The sequence below is a fragment of the Symphalangus syndactylus genome, chromosome 9 (genome assembly GCF_028878055.3).
Source record: "Symphalangus syndactylus isolate Jambi chromosome 9, NHGRI_mSymSyn1-v2.1_pri, whole genome shotgun sequence".
Lineage (NCBI taxonomy): Eukaryota > Metazoa > Chordata > Mammalia > Primates > Hylobatidae > Symphalangus > Symphalangus syndactylus.
In genome coordinates this window covers 124,347,459-124,365,295 of record NC_072431.2, presented here as the reverse complement: position 1 = coordinate 124,365,295, position 17,837 = coordinate 124,347,459, and positions in this window count along the sequence as shown.

The following is a 17,837-nucleotide window of genomic DNA, read 5'->3' as shown; positions in this document are numbered from 1 at the left end:
AACTCAATCCTCTATGTCTTTGACAAAGAAGAAGGAGAAGGAAAAGGAAGAAAAAGAAAGTGGGATAAAGGATCAGAAAGAGAGGAAAATAGAAAAAATTAGAGTATGACTCCAGGGTAGACCAGAGTGCTGGGACTACAGGCGTGAGCCACCACGTCCAGCCCCCACATTGCATCTGGCCTCCGTAGTAGACCTCCCAGATGGGGCGGCCGGGCAGAGGCGCTCCTCACTTCCCAGATGGGGCGGCCAGGCAGAGACACTCCCCACCTCCCAGACGGGGCTGCGGCCGGGCAGAGGCTGCAATCCTAGCACCCTGGGAGGCCAAGGCAGGCGACTGGGAGGCGGAGGCTGCGGCGAGCCAAGACCACGCCACCGCACTCCAACCCGGGCAACACCCAGCACCGAGTGAGCGAGACTCCGTCTGCAGTCCCAGCACCTCGGGAGGCCGAGGCGGGCAGACCACTGGAGGTCAGGAGCTGGAGACCAGCCTGGCCAACATTATTATTAGTTCTTATATGTTTGGGATAGGCAGTGGAGTTAGGAGCAATTTTTTGTGGGCAGGGGGTGGATCTCACAAAGTACATTCTCAAGGGCGGGGAGAATATTACAAAGTAACTTCTTAAGGGTGGGGAGGGGGGGAATATCACAAAGTACATTACTGCAAGGGTGGGGAGGGTATATTGTCATAAGGTCAGTTGATCAGCTAGGGTGGGGCAGGAACATCACAATGGTGGAATGTCATCTTTTGTGGTTCTTCAGTTGCTTCAGACCATCTAGATGTATACGCGCAGGTCACAGGGGATATGATGGCTTAGCTTGGGCTGAGGCCTGACAACTCCGTCTCAAAAAATAAATAAATAAATAAATAAATAATAAAAATAAAAATTGTAACACCAGAAGAAACAGCAACTAAAATAAGAAAATCAATCTGAAAAATAGCTGTCAGATGATAACCTGGAGAAGCTGAGCATATGACAACATGAAACAGAACGGGCTTATTGTAAGACTGCCCAGGCAGTCAAATTTTATTACAAGACAGTTTTTGAAATCAAGAGAGAGAAAATAAATGTGTTGAAAGCCAGCTGTCTATACTGCATAGTATTCTTAACATCTGGTGGGTATGAAATAACATTTGAGTTTATTTGGAATCATTTTAGAAATATTGTCTAATCTCTCTTTCCCTCAGTTTCCTCCTCTGTAAAGTGGGATAGTAACACCAGTAGAGGTGTTATCGGAATTAAAGGAGATGTTCATTCATTTATTCAACTAGTAGTGACTTAATTTTGATGTAAATAGTTGAGGAATTGATTAACCAGTTTAAAGATTTCCCCACGCTTTTGTCTCTCACTTTTTCCCCCTCCTGTCTGGCTTTTGATAACTTCAATCCCTTTCATTTCCCCGCCTCAGTGTGCAGATAGCGGTATAAAAGGAAAATCAGTCCATTTTGTTTTCTATTTCAGCAACTTCTGGTTAGAGAGTGCTATTGAACAAATAAGGGCTTGAATTGACCAGTCTTCAGTTTCCTTATCTATGCTCTCCTGGTCTTTTCAACTCTGGGATTCTTTTTTGTTTTTGTTTTTTAAGACAGTCTCACTCTGTCACCCAGGCTGGAGCACAGTGGCACAATCTCAGCTCACTGCAACCTCCGCCCCCCAGGTTCAAGTGATTCTCCTGCCTCAGCCTCCCAAGTAGCTGGGATTATAGGCATGTGCCACCACACTCGGCTAATTTTTTGTGTTTTTAGTAGAGACAGGGTTTCACCATGTTGGCCAGGCTGGTCTCAAACTCCTGACCTCAGGTGATCTGCCTGCCATGGCCTCCCAAAGTGCTGGGATTACAGGTGTGAGCCACTGCGCCCAGCCAACCCTGGGATCCTTTTTACCCAGAATACTGAACCAGAATATTTGTTGGTTAAAAAAAAAAAAACCAACCAAGGTCTTGCTAAAGAGGCAGCAACTCAACTGACTAGAGCCCAGAGCTGGAGGTAATCTCACTGTCCCGTCTGCCTGCTCCAGGAGCTGAATCAAAAGCCTCAGAGCTACCTTTGGCTCTTCAGGCCAGAGTTCACCTCAGCCTCCAGCCCAAGCCTAAACCTGTTAATAAAGATTGATCCCCTACAATGTACCTATATCCCATCTACTCTTCCACTAATCTTACCCATTTGCCCTTTTCATATGAAATTGCCATTTCTGTCAACCAAAAAATGGTTGAATACCTGTAATTTCATATGGTCCATATCTGTCATTATTAGTATGCCCATTTTACAGATGAGGAAACTGAGGCTCCTTAAAAAAGCCCTCGATCTTTTCACTATTGCCTCCTGACACTTGAAGGAAAGAGTCCAGCCTGGGAAACACCATTTATAAAGGGAGGCCCCATTCTCACCTTGTTAACCCCTTAACCACTGGCCCTCAGTCCTGCTCCTTCTTGCTCCTTCCAGCATCTTGTTGGCTTCATGGCTTAGTCAAAACTTGGAAATGAACATTCTGAATTAACCATTTTTAATCTTTATAAAGATCCACTTCAGGGGTAGGTCATGCTGGCTCACATAATCCTAGCATTTTGGGAGGCCAAGGCAGAAGGATTGTTTGAGGCTAAGAGTTTGAAAAAATTAGCTGGCCACGGTGGTACGTACCTAGATTCCTAGCTACTTGGGAGGCTCAGGTGGGAGGATCGCTTGAGCCCAGGCTACAGTGAGCTGTGATCCTGCCACTGCCTGGGTGACAGACCAAGACCCTGAATCTAAAAAAAAAAAAAAAAAAGAACCACTTCAAAGCCTTCTTATTTTCCTCGTAAAATGTTTTCATTGGTACCACAACAATTAATAGTAAAATAATTTTGATCAAAGTTTATGAATGCCATATTTCGCCCATTTAGAAAAAAAATGATTGGATGGTTATACTTCATGTGTCCATGTATCTAAGTTTGTTTAATTCACGAATGTATGTATTCTCTCTCTCTGTTTTTTGGAGGGCATTCTGATGGCATCCTGCTCAATGAACAAAATATGATTATTCTATTACTTGTTAAGAAAATTGTAAGTCTAGAAATCCATGTCAAAGCCCATTGCTCTTTTCTCTGTGTAACACTTATTGTGTTGCATGAATAAATTTATTCATTTATTTATGCAACAAACATTTATTAAGCACTGTAATGATCAATTTATGTGTCTTCTTGGCTAGTCTACGGTGCCCAGTTGTTTGGTCAAAGGCTTGTCTACATGTTGCCATCAAGGTATTTTTGACCAAGGTATAACAATTACTATCAGTTGACTTTAAGTTAAGCAGATTATTTCAATAAAGCTTCATCTGATCAGTTGAAGACTGAGGTTCCCTGAAGAAGAAGCAATTCTGTCTCAAAAAAATCCTACCTGACCTTCCAGGATGCTGGCCTCCCTGAGATTTTTCAACTCAAGGCTGCAATATTAGCTCATACCAGAATTTCCAGCCTGCAAGTTTCACACTTGCCATCCCCCACAATGATATGAACCAATTCCTTGAAATTAATCCTAATAGTTCTGTTTCTCTGTAGAACCATAGATAATATAAGCACCCCCTATGTGGTATGCACTATGCTCATCAATGAGGACCCAGACTGGCCAGGTGCTGTGGATCACATCTGTAATTTCAGCACTTAGGGAGGCTGAGGTGGGAGGATTGCCTGAGCCCAGGAGTTCAAGACCAGCCTGGGAAACATAGTGGGACCCCCGTCTCTACAAAAACTTAATAAAAAAAAAAGTTAGCCAGGCATGGTGGTGCATGCCTGTGGTTCCAGCTACTCAGGAGGAGGCTGAGGCAGGAGGATCCCTTAAGCCAACGAGACCAAGACTGCAGTGAGCTATGATCGCACCACGGCACTCCAGTCTTGGCTACAGAGTGAGACCCTGCCTCAAAAATATATGTAAGTAAGTAAATAAATATGGACCCAGATAAACCTATTCAGGAGACGACCTCCCTTCAATGCAGAAGAAACATGTTAAGAGAGAAATCAGGATACCTCAAGGTAAGGGCTATGAGAGTGAGAACAAAGTACTTGAAGAAATAAGCAAGGAAGTGACTAATTCTGCCTGGGGCACCAGAGAAGTTATACCTAAAGAGGTGATAGTTCATTTGGAACTCAGGGTGAGTAGGCATTCCCAGGGTTGATTAGGAGTAGAAGGTATTATAGGAACCAAGCCCGGAGCTTTTGTGATTCAAGAACATGTCCTAAGACCTAAATATTGCAGGAGCCCATGATAAAATGCTGTAAGACCAGGATGAAAAAGATTGGGACCAAGTTGTGAAGATTATATTGAAACTGAGATGCCAACAGCTGAAAACTTCTTAGCTAACGTTGGTAGGGAAGTCTAGAATTAAGTGCTAGCTGGGACGTAGAAAGAAAAGGCAAAATAAACATCATTTCAACATGGGAGAAAACTCTTCATTTTGTAGATAAAAGAGACTATGTCAAGAGAATGTAGCTCTTCATTCAAAAAACATTTAGGAGTATCCTGGGCCATGAAATGTTTTAGAGACTGGAAATATAACCATGTGTAAGATATAGTCCTTAGGTTCAAGCAGCATGTCGTCCAGGGGCCAGGCAGAAAGTTAGTACATGCTCCCCACCCACCCAAACCTGGAAAAACAGATTACATTCACAACATCATCCATCTCCTTGTAAAGTTTTCTGGTTATTTTTAGGAACCTCAGTAGTATCTATTATTCTCTCCATGTTTGGGTCCGGTTTCTGTCAAAGCTGTCTGCTATTGAGGTCTCTGCTACCAGGGAAATCTGCCTGTGGCCAACTCCACTGCTCCCACCCACCTCAGCAGGGCACCCACCTTCAATCCAGGGTCCCAGGTGGCGGTTTCGCAGACGTTTACTATATTTAAAAAACCATCAAGCTGTTGTATTAGTTCTCTATGGTAGCTGTGAAATATTGCAGCATTTTAGAATTAAAATGATGAGGTCGGGCATGGTGGCTCAAGCCTTTAATCCCAGCACTTGGGGAGCCCAAGGCGGGTAGATCACCTGAGGTCAGAAGTTCGAGACCAGCCTGGCCAATGTGATGAAACCCTGTCTCTACAAAAAATACAAAAAATTAGCTGGGCATGGTGGCAAGTGCCTGTAATCCCAAGTACTCAAGAGGCTGAGGCAGAAGAGTTGCTTGAACCCGGGAGGCGGAGGTTGCAGTGAGCCAAGATCGCACCATTGCACTCCAGCCTGGGCCACAAGAGCAAAACTCCATCTCAAAAAAAAAAAAAAAAGAATTAAAATAATGAAAAATAAGTATTGGCAAGGATATGAGAAATTAGAACACTGTTGGTAGGTGATTCCTATGATCATTCTGGGGGGACAATATGGCAGTACTTAATGAAATTTAATAAATGTGTTCCCCATGTTCCAACAACTTCCTCCTGGTAAAATATATATGAGACATTCTCACACAGATGAGCATGAAGCTGTGTGTACAAGGATGTTCACTGCAATGTTTATGTGGTAAAGGGAAGTTCAAAATCCTAGGCCTGAGGCAGAAACACCTTCATGCAGCAGTTATTAGGTTGGTGCAAAAGTAATTGCAGTTTTCCCAATGAAGTTCTGGTGAAAATTGCAATTACTTTTGCACCAACCTAAAACAAATGCAACTTGCATTTATAAAAGTGTATATAACAATATAGACTTTTTAAAGCTTAGTGCTGAGCTTTTAGAAAGATAGAAAAGAAAGAGGTCCCTGGCAAAATACTAATTATGTGAATTTAAAAACATACACACAAAAATACCATGTATTTTATAAGAACACATTCAAGTTCAAGGTAGATATTAACACATGAGAATTAGTGTCTATTGAAAGGAGGAGGAAATGGGAGTGGAGAACTAATTAACCAAAGGAGGTATTTCAAAAATGAAGTTTAAAAAAAAAAAAAGGCCCAGTTAAGGCGTCTCACGGCTGTAAATCCCAGCGCTTTGGGAGACCAAGGTGGGTGAATTCCCTAAGCCCAGGAGTTTGAGACTATCCTGGGCAACATGGTGAGACCCCTTTCTCTATTATTTAAAAAAAGAAAAAGAATAAATAAATAGGCCGGGCACAGTGGCTCACGCCTGTAATCCCAGCACTTTGGGAGGCCGAGGCGGGCGGATAACGAGGTCAGGAGATCGAGACCATCCTGGCTAACACGGTGAAACCCCGTCTCTACTAAAAATACAAAAAATTAGCCGGGTGTGGTGGCGGGTGCCTGTAGTCCCCACTACTCAGGAGGGTGAGGCAGGAGAATGGCGTGAACCCGGGAGGTGGAGCTTGCAGTGAGCCGAGATCATGCCACTGCACTCCAGCCTGGGCAACAGAGCGAGACTCCACCTCAAAAAAAAGAAAAAAAAAGAATAAATAAATAAATAAATTTTCATTAGCACATGTAACATTCTCCAGAGACCATATCTTAGGCTACAAAACAAGCTTATTCCATTCTTTGTGATCTAAGATAAGGTGTCATTTCTTTAAAATAATTGGTTAAATCTATAAGATGTTCTTTGTAAGCCTCATGGTAACTACAACACAAAAACCTATAATGGATTCACTAAAAATAGAAAGGAGCAAAATATACAAATCAAGTTGTACTCGTCAGAGTTCTTAGTTACAAACAGCAGAAAATGACTCTGGTTGATTTAAACATAAGAGGAAAAAAATTAAAGGCTATTGGGTAGTTCATCAAATCACCTGCAGAAGCTATGCAGTCAAATCACTATCACAAACCACACCACAGAATTGGTAGCATAAGGACACCACAGTTGCAGTCTCTGAAGACTGGACTACTTACACTGCCTCAAGAAAAGAAATGCTCACTTTAGGAGGCTGAGGCAGGTGGATGATTTGAGCCCAGGAGTTCAAGACCAGCCTGGCCAACATGGCATAACTTTGTCTCTACTAAAAATACAAAAAATTAGCCAGGCCTGGTGGTGCACACCTGTAATCCAAGCTACTTGGGAGGCTGAGGCACGAGAATCACTTGAACCCAGGGCAGAGGTTTCAGTGAGCCAAGATCATGCCACTGCACTCCAGCCTGGGTGACCAAGTGAGACTCTGTCTCAAAAAAAGAAGAAAGGAAGAGAAGGGATGGGAAGGGAAGAAGAAAGGGAAGGGGAAGGGGAAGAGCAAGGAGAAGGGGAGACAGAAATGCTGCTATCGTGTTCTTCACTGTCAGAGAGAAGCCAGCTCTCCCCGATTCTTTGCATTACCAAGTATGAATTCCATGTCTGGGGCAGGTACATCAGAACGGCCAAGCCTAGGTCATAAGCAGGGCCCTAGTTGCAAAGGAGGCTGGCAATTCTGCTCTTTTTAACTTCCATAGTGAGATATAGTTTTACCTCCCCTAAGACGCATGAAGTGGGGAAATCAGGGAGCATCAGAAGAAAGTTTCATGCTGAGCAGCCAAAAGGATAACAAAAGTCCACTAATGAAAGTGTGGCCAAGAGTGGTAACTTCTGCATTGAGATAGAACAGTCCATTGACTTTTCTAACTAGAAGGCCAAGGATAACATTTTTCAGAAGTTTCAGGAAAAGCTGGGGGTGGGGGTGGGGGTGTGGGGGGAACAGGAAGTAGATAGTAGTGATATGGTTTGGATCTGTGTCCTGTGTCCCCACCGAAATTTCATGCTCAACTGCAATCCCCAATGTTGAAGGTGGGGCCTGGTGACAGGTGACTGGATCATGGGGGCAGTTTCTCATGAATGGTTTAGCATTGCCCTCTTGGTGCTGTTCTCATGATAGTGAGTGAGTGAGTTATCCTACCATCTCGTTGTTTAAAAGTGTGTGGCGTTGGCCGTGTGCGATGGCTCACGCCTGTAATTCCAGCACTTTGGGAGGCCGAGGTGGGTGGATCATGAGGTCATGAGATCAAGACCATTCTGGCTAACACGGTGAAACCCCGTCTCTACTAAAAAAATACAAAAAAATTAGCCAGGCGTGGTTGCGGGTGCCTGTAGTCCCAGCTACTCAGGAGGCTGAGGCAGGAGAATGGCATGAACCCAGGAGGCAGAGCTTGCAGTGAGCCAAGATCGTATGTGGCACCTCCCTTCTCTCTCTCTTCCTGCTGCTCTGGCCATGTGAAATTCCTCACTCCCCCTTTGCCTTCCTCCATGATTATAAGTTTCCTGAGGCCTCCCCAGCCATGCTGCCTGTACAGCCTGCAAAACTGTGAGTCAATTAAACCTCTTTTCTTTATAAACTACCCAGTCTCAGATGTTTCTTTATAGCAGTGTGAGAATGGACTAATACAAGTGGTAAGTTGGAGAATGAATGGAACATGAAGACCGAGCTCGTAATGAGTATAGACTACTAAGGTGTTTAACTGTGAATGGAAGGTTAAAGGGGTTCATATGTAGAGGAAAAGCTTTGTTTTTAGCCTGTGAAGAAGGAGCTAGCAGAGAAATGTTTCCATGGCTGAAAGAAAGGGAACGATTTTTAAAAGCAACAACCTAATTAGAGCCCAGGTGGAAGGATTAGCCTTAGAGTGGCTCCTCTAAGAGAGGAGCAAAGCAGCTAGAATGCATGTGGCTGGGAATGTTTTCAAGCTGGGAAGTGGTGGGAAATGAGTGTGTATGGATGGCCTCTATTTTATCTAGGAAATAAATAGCAAGATCATCAACTGAGGGAAGCAGAGCTGGGGGTGAGCTAGAGGCCCTGAGAAATAGTGAAATTTTCTGCTAAATAGGAGGGGAGTTGACCATGATCAGGTAAAGGGATTATTGAAAGATGAGTACTGTTAAATGGAAGATTATAAATTTGAAGTGGTTGCAATTTGTTTAATGGTTGTTTTTCCTTTAGCAGTACTCTGCTGCCAATGTGGAAGCAAGAAAGGCCAATATTGGTTTGGCCCCATGGATGAGCAGGGCAGATAGATACAGAACTATAAGAAACGAGCAAGAGAGAGTGGTTGAAGTGCTAGTCCATCTGGCTATGGATTATATAAGGAAGGAAATATGGCCAGGAGGTGTTAGATAGAGGGATCAAGGTATTTCAAATTTCCTCCAAAATTGAAAGTTAGCAATTGTAGGAAAAAAAGGAACGATAACTGGAAGCATGGGAATTTCTAGTCAGAGTGTGAATCTTTAGAGTTTTAAGTTTTAGAAGTGAAGCTATTTAGGTCCAAGGCATGAAGATTCAAAAGCAATAAGCAGTCAGGTGCAGTGGCTCATGCCTATAATCCCAACACTTTGGGCTGCCAAGGTGAGAAAAGCGCTGGAGCCGGGCACGGTGGCTCACGCCTGTAATCCCAGCACTTTGGGAAGCCGAGGCAGGCGGATCACGAGGTCAGGAGTTCGAGACCAGCCTGGCCAGCATGGTGAAATCCCGTGTCTACTAAAAATACAAAAAAAAAAAAAATAGCCAGGCGGTGGCACATGCCTGTAGTCCCAGCTACTTGGCAGGAGAATTGTTTGAACCTGGCAGGTGGAGGTTATAGTGAGCCGAGATTGCGCCACTGTACTCCAGCCTGGGCGACAGAGCGAGACGCCATCTGAAAAAAAAAAAAAAGAGAGAGAGAGAGAAAAGTGCTTGAGGCCCAGAGTTCAAGACCAGCCTGGGTAACATAACAAGACGCTGTCTCTACAAAAAAATTAAAAAATTAAGCGGGCATAGTGGCATGCACTTGTAATCCTAGGTACTCAGCAGGCTGAGGTGAGAGGATCGCTTGGGCCTGCAAGCTCTAGGCTGCAGTGAACTATGATCAAGCCACTCACTATACTCTAGCTTGAGTGACAGAATGAGATATTGTCTCTAAAAAAGGAAAAAAGAAAAAGCAGTAACCTTGGATATGAGGTCCAGAGGACAGAAAAAAAAAAGTAGAAAAACCACCTGCAGAGAGATAAACCAACTGTCCCTCTGCTTGGAAGCCTGAAATTAAGAAGTGTTGCAGTCAGCACGACGAGTCCTGGAGATCCTGCCTCCCATCTGGTAGCCATGGGTGGTACACATGGCCAAAAACAAGGATTCCCTAAGAAGCTGGTGATAAAGGAAAAATGACTGCCCCAGATAGCTAGATTATAATGTAAGCAAAGAAATAATTGTATTAGAGATAGGCAAAGTTATGGTAAAGAGATGGATGGTAAGATTCCCAGGCCAGTAAAGTGTAACCATAACTTGAAGTATCTTTAGGGTTATCACCCCGATAGAATGTGTCTATCAGGTTGCAGCTGGGTTTGTAAATGAAGCATGAAAGAGAGTTAAAGACACAGACATTGACTGTGTGCCTCTAGCATGAGTCAGGGCAGTGAGTCCCTGGCCCATGGACACAGATAGCCTGACACAGCCAGATTCCTATTATTTATCATACCCAGATGACATTAGCCATTAAAGTCATCAGTTGATTCTCCTTGTGTTCATTCTACGCTCACCAAGAAAACTTCCTATTAGATTCTGGCTTCCCACATAGGTTTCACAGATAGGACAAGACACATTAATCAGCAACACAACACCTCTGGGTGACCTAACAATTGAATTTCAGAACCTAAAAAGCTAAGCATTATCTCCTGGAAAGTGGAGCTCACAAAATACGCCACCATCTGAAGTTGGATTGGGGTGACAAGCAGTTGTTTCCTAGGCATTGCCTCTCTGACCCACTGCCCTCCTACAGATCCACCACTGACTTCTGCATGTAATCAACAGTGGCAACAACACTCATGTGATCTATCTAATCCAAGAGTACAGACCAACAGTCAAACTAATAAAGTGGGATATTATGGTCATTTGTCATGTGGTGCCATCTCATGTGGTGTCATGTCATGTGGTTGCCATATAAGAATAAAAATATTATACAATGGCAGGTATATAATAAAAATTATGCTAGGGACAATTTGGAAGGCCAAAGAGGATGGATCATTTGAGGTCAGGAGTTCAAGACCAGCCTGGCCAACATAGTGAAATCCCGTCTCTATAAAAATACAAAAATTAGCCAGGCGTAGTGGTGCGCGCCTGTAGTCCCAGCTGCTCAGGAGGCTGAGGCTGGAGAATTGCTTGAATCTGGGAGGCAGAGGTTGCAGTGAGCTGAGATCATGCCACTGCACTGCAGCCTGGGTGACAGAATGAGACTTCGTCTCAAAAAAAAAAAAAAAATTATGCTAGGGCAAAAAAATGTGAAGAAAACATCCAATGAACAAGTTCATTGCCATCCCAGTATGACAAGGTTGATGATTTAGTAACAAGGCTAGAGCTAAGTAGGCATGCAATTGAGACCCACTTCCAAGACCTTTGCTGTGCAATTAAGTCTTTCCAGAGCTGTTAATAATTACTCATACACTGGAACTATGTAAGCATTATATTGAATAGCATGCTTCTGGTATGTAATAAAGCAAATTTATTTGCTTCTTTTAAATGTACTCTTTGGGGCTTGTTCTTCCTCTTCCCTCTGGGTAAGCACTATAGCAGGCCCTATGGTTTTTCTAATTATCCATAGGTAATGCAAGGTCTTCTGGTTAATTTTTAACATATCGGCCACATGTAATAGTTCAAACTTAGAACTTCATGTGAAGCTGGGTTCTCTCCTCCTATCCTCCCAGCTCTGGCTTATTGCCAGATGTTACCAGCTTCTCTCTACCACTTAGGGCTTTTATTATTCCACCTCCATCTTGCTAGCTGTGTTTCTAATGTTTTCGGGAATATTACTAGGGAGCGGGAAAATTATTACTTGCACTATTGTAAGTAGTTGGCACTCTTTGGAAGTGCCAGATAATTAAAGCTGTATCTTTCTCTAATGGGTGCACTTTAGAGTGTTTTGGAGACCTCTGATCAGTCAAGGTCCTAGCACAAACTACATTTGCCCTAGATGCTTCAAACACAGAGACTCAAATGAAGGCCCTGCTTATAGAAGTGTGTACAGAGTTGATGGCATATAGAAGGGACGGTGTCACATACAGATTCATAGCAGTGGGAAGCCATTACCACCCACACATAAAAGGGCAAGGGAACGAAACAGTAATACCAGGGCCCAGTGAGGGCTGAGATGGGAAGGAGTTGCCTGTAGTCGTGGAAGGATGCAAACACTGCTAAAGACACAATGCCAACGCAAGGAGGGAATGCCTAGACTTCCTTCCATTTGCTCTGAGTTTCTACCAGTGCCTCACACTGGCCAAATCCAACTGGTAGCCAGCTAGCAAGGGAGCTCAAGTAATAATGTTGTCAGGGGAAAGCCTCTTGAGAAGAAAAATGGATCTTGGAGACAAACAGAATAACCCTGGCACACCACCCTCACTGCGGATCTCTCATCTCTACTTCCCCTGATAGAAGCAAGTGCATCTCCATTATGCTTACTGTTTCTTCACTTTCTGGGAATTAATCCTGTAATTTGTTTTGTTTGTTTTGGTTTTTTTTTTTTTTTTTTTTTGAGACGGAGTCTTGCTCTGTCTCCCAGGCTGGAGTGCAGTGGCGCAATCTCGGCTCACTGCAAGCTCCGCCTCCCGGGTTCACGCCATTCTCCTGCCTCAGCCTCTCCGAGTAGCTGGGACTACAGGCACCCGCCACCACGCCCGGCTAATTTTTTTTTGTATTTTTAGTAGAGACGGGGTTTCACCGTGGTCTCGATCTCCTGACCTCGTGATCTGCCCGCCTCAGCCTCCCAAAGTGCTGGGATTACAAGCGTGAGCCACCGCGCCCGGCCGTTTTGGTTTGGTTTTTGTTTTGGGACAGGGACTCGCTCTGTCGCCCAGGCTAAAGTGCAGTGGTGCAATCACAACTTACTGCAGCCTCAACCTCCTGGGCTCAAGCGATCCTCCCACCTCCGCCTCCCAAAGAGCTGGGACTACAGGTGCAAGCCACACTGCCCGGTTAATGTTTGTATTTTTTGTAGAGACAGGGTTTCACTATGTCGCCCAGGCTGGTGTCCAACTCCTGGCCTCAAGTAATCCACCCGCCTCAGCCTCCCAAATTGCTGGGATTACATGCATGAGCCATCATGCATGGCTAATCCTGTAATGTTGACAATTTACCTCTGTAGAGGTCCACAGAAAATATTTACACATCCTTTACATATAATATTTGCAATTTAATGTATTTAGCACCATGTTAGATATAATATTAACTGTTCACTGAGCTACTTGGAGACAGGCATCGTGGTAGGAGTCCTGCATGCTTTTTTTTTCAAACCTCACAATGGCATACCAAGGCAGTTATAATTATTGTTAATAGGCCGGGCATGGTGGCTCAAGCCTGTAATCCCAGCACTTTGGGAGGCCAAGGCGGGCGGATCACGAGGTCAGGAGATCGAGACCATCCTGGCTAACACGGTGAAACCTCATCTCTACTAAAAATACAAAAAATTAGCCGGGCATGTTGGAGGGCGCCTGTAGTCCCAGCTACTTGGGAGGCTGAGGCAGGAGAATGGTGTGAACCCAGGAGGTGGAGGTTGCGGTGAGCCAAGATCGCGCCACTGCACTCCAGCCTGGGGGACAGAGAAAGACTCCGTCTCAAAAAAAAAAAAAAAAAAAAAAAAAAAAAAAAAAATTATTGTTAATTAAAGAGAATAATTGGCCAGGTGCGGTGGCTCATGCCTGTAATCCCAGCACTTTGGGAGGCTGAGGAGGGTGGATCATGAGGTCAGGAGTTCAAGACCAGCCTGGCCAACATGATGAAACTCCGTCTGTACTAAAAATACAAAAATTAGCCAGATGCGGTGGCGGGCACCTGTAATCCCAGCTAGTCAGGAGGCTGAGGCAGAAGAATCACTTGAACCCAGGAGGCAGAGGTTGCAGTGAGCCGAGATCACACCACTGCACTCCAGCCTGGGCTACAAAGCAAGACTCCATCTCAAAAAAATAATAATAAAAAAAAAAGAGAATAATTAAGGAAGAGAGGAGGTGGAGAGAGAGTCCAACCCAGAGTAGTTAAAGTGACTTACTCAGGCCACAAAACTGCCTTTCGGTACTAATTTGCCTCTGGGAACAGAGAAAATAATACCTCTTGACATATCGTTTTTCTTTTTATCACCCTACCTTTTCCTTGAAGCTGGTATCAGTGTATTTAGCTTGGACACTGGAAACAACTGAGCCTGGCTCTGAGCTCTGAGATTTCCGCTGGGAATCGCTTTGCGTCAGGCTAGCCAAAGAAACCAAATCCCATGTGTTCTCCTTAATTGCTGGTTCATACTTTTAGCTCATTGGTTGTTTTATTTGGGGCCCCTTAATGAACAACTGGTAGGGCTGGGCGTGATGGCTCACACCTGTAATCCCAGCACTTTGAGAAGCCAAGGTGGGAGGATCACTTGAGCCCAGTTTGAGACCAATCTGGACAACATAGCGAGATCCTTTCCCTGCAAATACAAAATAATTAGTCAGACACATTGGCATGCACCTGTAGTCCCAGCCACTTGGGAGGCCGAGGCAAAAGTTCCATGCTGCAGTGAGCTGTGTTTGTGCCACTGCACTCCAGCTTAGGCAACAGAGCTAGACTCTGCCTCTTTAAAAAAAAAAAAAAAAAAAAAAGACTTAATTTAAATACTCCCAAAGTGTATGAGCAACATATGGTATAATTATTTTGTTCTGGAAAATACTGAAATGGTAGCTCTTACCAAGAGACTAGTTTTCATTACAAGCTATCTTCCTTTTGGATAAGATCTTTAGCGAAGCTAAATCTGAGTCCATGTGTTCCAACCTTGAGGAGCCCTTTAGAGCCAACCCAGGACTGAACATAGCCTATGTTTCCACTTAGAAATATGTTCTCCTGGGGCTATTCCAGGTGTGGGGGGATACCTGGCAACCCTCTTCTGATACCTTAATTTAACCAAGACATGCTCTGCAAGAGCAAGGCAGTCACCTTGACTGCCAGGTGTTGATAAACAACTCTCTATTGAAAATTCAGGGAGCACACGCCTATTGTGTAGCCACACCTGTTGATCAATTCCCAGGTGCCTATCTTCAAGCCTCTTACTAGTAAGTATTATAGAGTTTTACTCCAAGTATTATTAAACATAAATGGAAGCTTTCTACAATCATTTATCTTTCTGCCTTTCCCTCCCTCTCTTCCTTTCTTACGTCCTTCCTTTCTTTCTTTCCTTCCTTTGTAAAACCTATAAGGTGCTTTATTTAACAAGCAAATGAAAAGGTACTCCTTGTAAGGGCAATATATTTTTCCCAGAAATTGATTTTACTGATATATAATTTACATATATATATATATATATATATATATTTTTGAGATGGAGTCTTGCACTGTCGCCTGGGCTGGAGTGCAGTGGCACCATCTCGGCTCACTGCAACCTTCACCTCCCGGGTTCACACAATTCTCCTGCCTCAGCCTGCCGAGTAGCTGGGATTACAGGTGCACGCACACCACCATACCTGGCTAATTCTTTGTATTTGATTTTAGTACAGATGGGGTTTCACTATGCTGACCTCATGATCCACCTGCCTCAGCCTCCCAAAGTGCTGGGATTACAGGCGTGAGCCACCATGCCCGGCCTTTTTTTTTTTTTAAAGAGAGACAGGGTCTCAGACTGTGGCACTTAGGCTGGAGTGCAGTGGTGTGATCATAGCTCACGGCATCCTCAAACTCCTGGCCTCAAGCGGTCCTCCTGCCACCACCTCCCATGTAGTGGGACTGCAGGCACAAGCCACCATATCCAACCAACTTTTAGATATTTTTTTGGAGAGACAGGGTCTGGCTCTATTGCCCAGTCTCGTCCTGAACTCCTAGCCTCAAGTGATCCTCCCACCTCGGCCTCCCAAAATAATGGGATTACAGGCATGAGCCACTGCTCCAGCCAGTTTGATAAGTTTTGACAAATATATACTGTCTCATAATCATGACCGAAATCAAGGTATAGGACATTCCATCATGCCAAAAAGATTTCTCTTGCGAGTTTGCAGTCATTCCTCTCTCCCAATCCTCAGGCCCAGGCAACCACTGATCTGTCACAATGGTTTTGCGTTTTATAGAATTTCATGTGAATAAAACTCTTGTTTTGCTTAGGAAGCTTTAATTAATATTATATTAATCAATATTTTTGCATGTATCAGTAGTGCTTTCCATCTTATTAATGACTAGTATTTTATGGAATGGAATTAACACAATTTTTTGTGATTTTTAAAAATATCACAATATGGCCAGGCGCAGTGGCTCATGCCTGTAATCCCAGCACTTTGGGAGGCCAAGGCGGGCAGATCACGAGGTCAGGAGATGGAGACCATCCTGGCTAACACGGTGAAACCCCGTCTCTACTAAAAATACAAAAAAAAAGAAAAAAATTAGCCGGGTGTGGTGGCAGGTGCCTGTAGTCCCAACTGCTGGGGAGGCTGAGGCAGGAGAATGGCGTGAACCCGGAAGGAGGAGCTTGCAGTCAGCTGAGATCACGCCACTGCACTCCAGCCTGGGTGACAGAGCAAGACTCTGTCTCAGGCCGGGCGCGGTGGCTCACGCTTGTAATCCCAGCACTTTGGGAGGCCGAGGCGGGGGGATCACGAGGTCAGGAGATCAAGACCACGGTGAAACCCCGTCTCTACTAAAAATACAAAAAAATTAGCCGGGCTTGGTGGTGGGCGCCTGTAGTCCCAGCTACTTGGAGAGGCTGAGGCAGGAGAATGGGGTGAACCCGGGTGGCGGAGCTTGCAGTGAGCCGAGATTACGCCACTGCACTCCAGCCTGGGCGACAGAGCAAGACTCCGTCTCAAAAAAAAAAAAAAAAAAGACTCCATCCCAAAAAAATACATATATACGCACATATATGTCTATATGTATATACGTGTGTGTATATATGTATATATGTCTGTGTGTGTGTGTGTGTATATATATATGTATATATCTATCACAATATGGCCTGGGCACAGTCACTCATGCCTGTAATCCTAGCACTTTGAGAGGACAAGGCAGGTAGATCATTTAAGCCCATGAGTTTGAGACCAGCCTGGGTAACATAGCAAGACCCCCATCTCTACAAAATCTTTTAAAAAAATTAGCTGGGGCTGGGAGCGGTGGCTCACACCTGTAGTCCCCAGCAGCTTGGGAGGCCTAGACAGGTGGATCATCTTGAGGCCAGGAGTTCAAGACCAGTCTGGCCAAAACATGCAAAACCTACTGAAAATACAAAATTAGCTGGGTGTGGTAGCGTGTACCTGTAATCCCAGCTACTGGGAGGCCGAGGCTTGAGAATCACTTGATCCTGGGAGACAGAGGTTGCAATGAGCAGAGCTCACACCACTGCACTCCAGTCTGGGCGACAGAATGAGGCTGTCTCTAAAATCAAAAAAAAAAAAAAAATTAGTTGGGGGTAGTGGCGCACACTTGTAGTCCCAGTTCCTTGTGAGGCTGAGGTGAGATCGCTTAAGCCCAGGAGTTTGAGGCTGCAGTGAGCTATGGTAGACACCACTGCACTCCAGCCTGGGTGACAGAGCAAGACCTTGTCTGAAAAAAAAAAAAAAAAACACAATATGTTTAGCCATTCAGCAGTTGGTGAACACCTGGATTTTTTCTAGTTTTTGGATGTTGTCAATAAAACTGATATGAACATCTTAGTACATGGTTTTGAATGGATGAATGTTTTCATTTCTTTTGGGTAAATATCTAGTAGTGAGATTGCTGGTGCATATATTAAATGTATTTTAACTTAAAAAAAAAACAACTATTATTCAGAGTACTAGTTGCTTCACACCCTTGCCAAAAATTAGTAACATCACTCATTTAATTTTATCATTCTAGTGCTTTGTAGTGTTACCTTATTGTGGTTTTATTTGTATTTCCCCAATGAATAATGATGCTGAGTAACTTTTCATATGCTTATTTGCCAGTTTTAAAATATTGCTTGGGGCCAGGTGCGGTGGTTCACGCCTGTAATCTCAGCACTTTGGGAGGGTGAGGCGGGCGGATCATGAGGTCAGGCGTTCGAG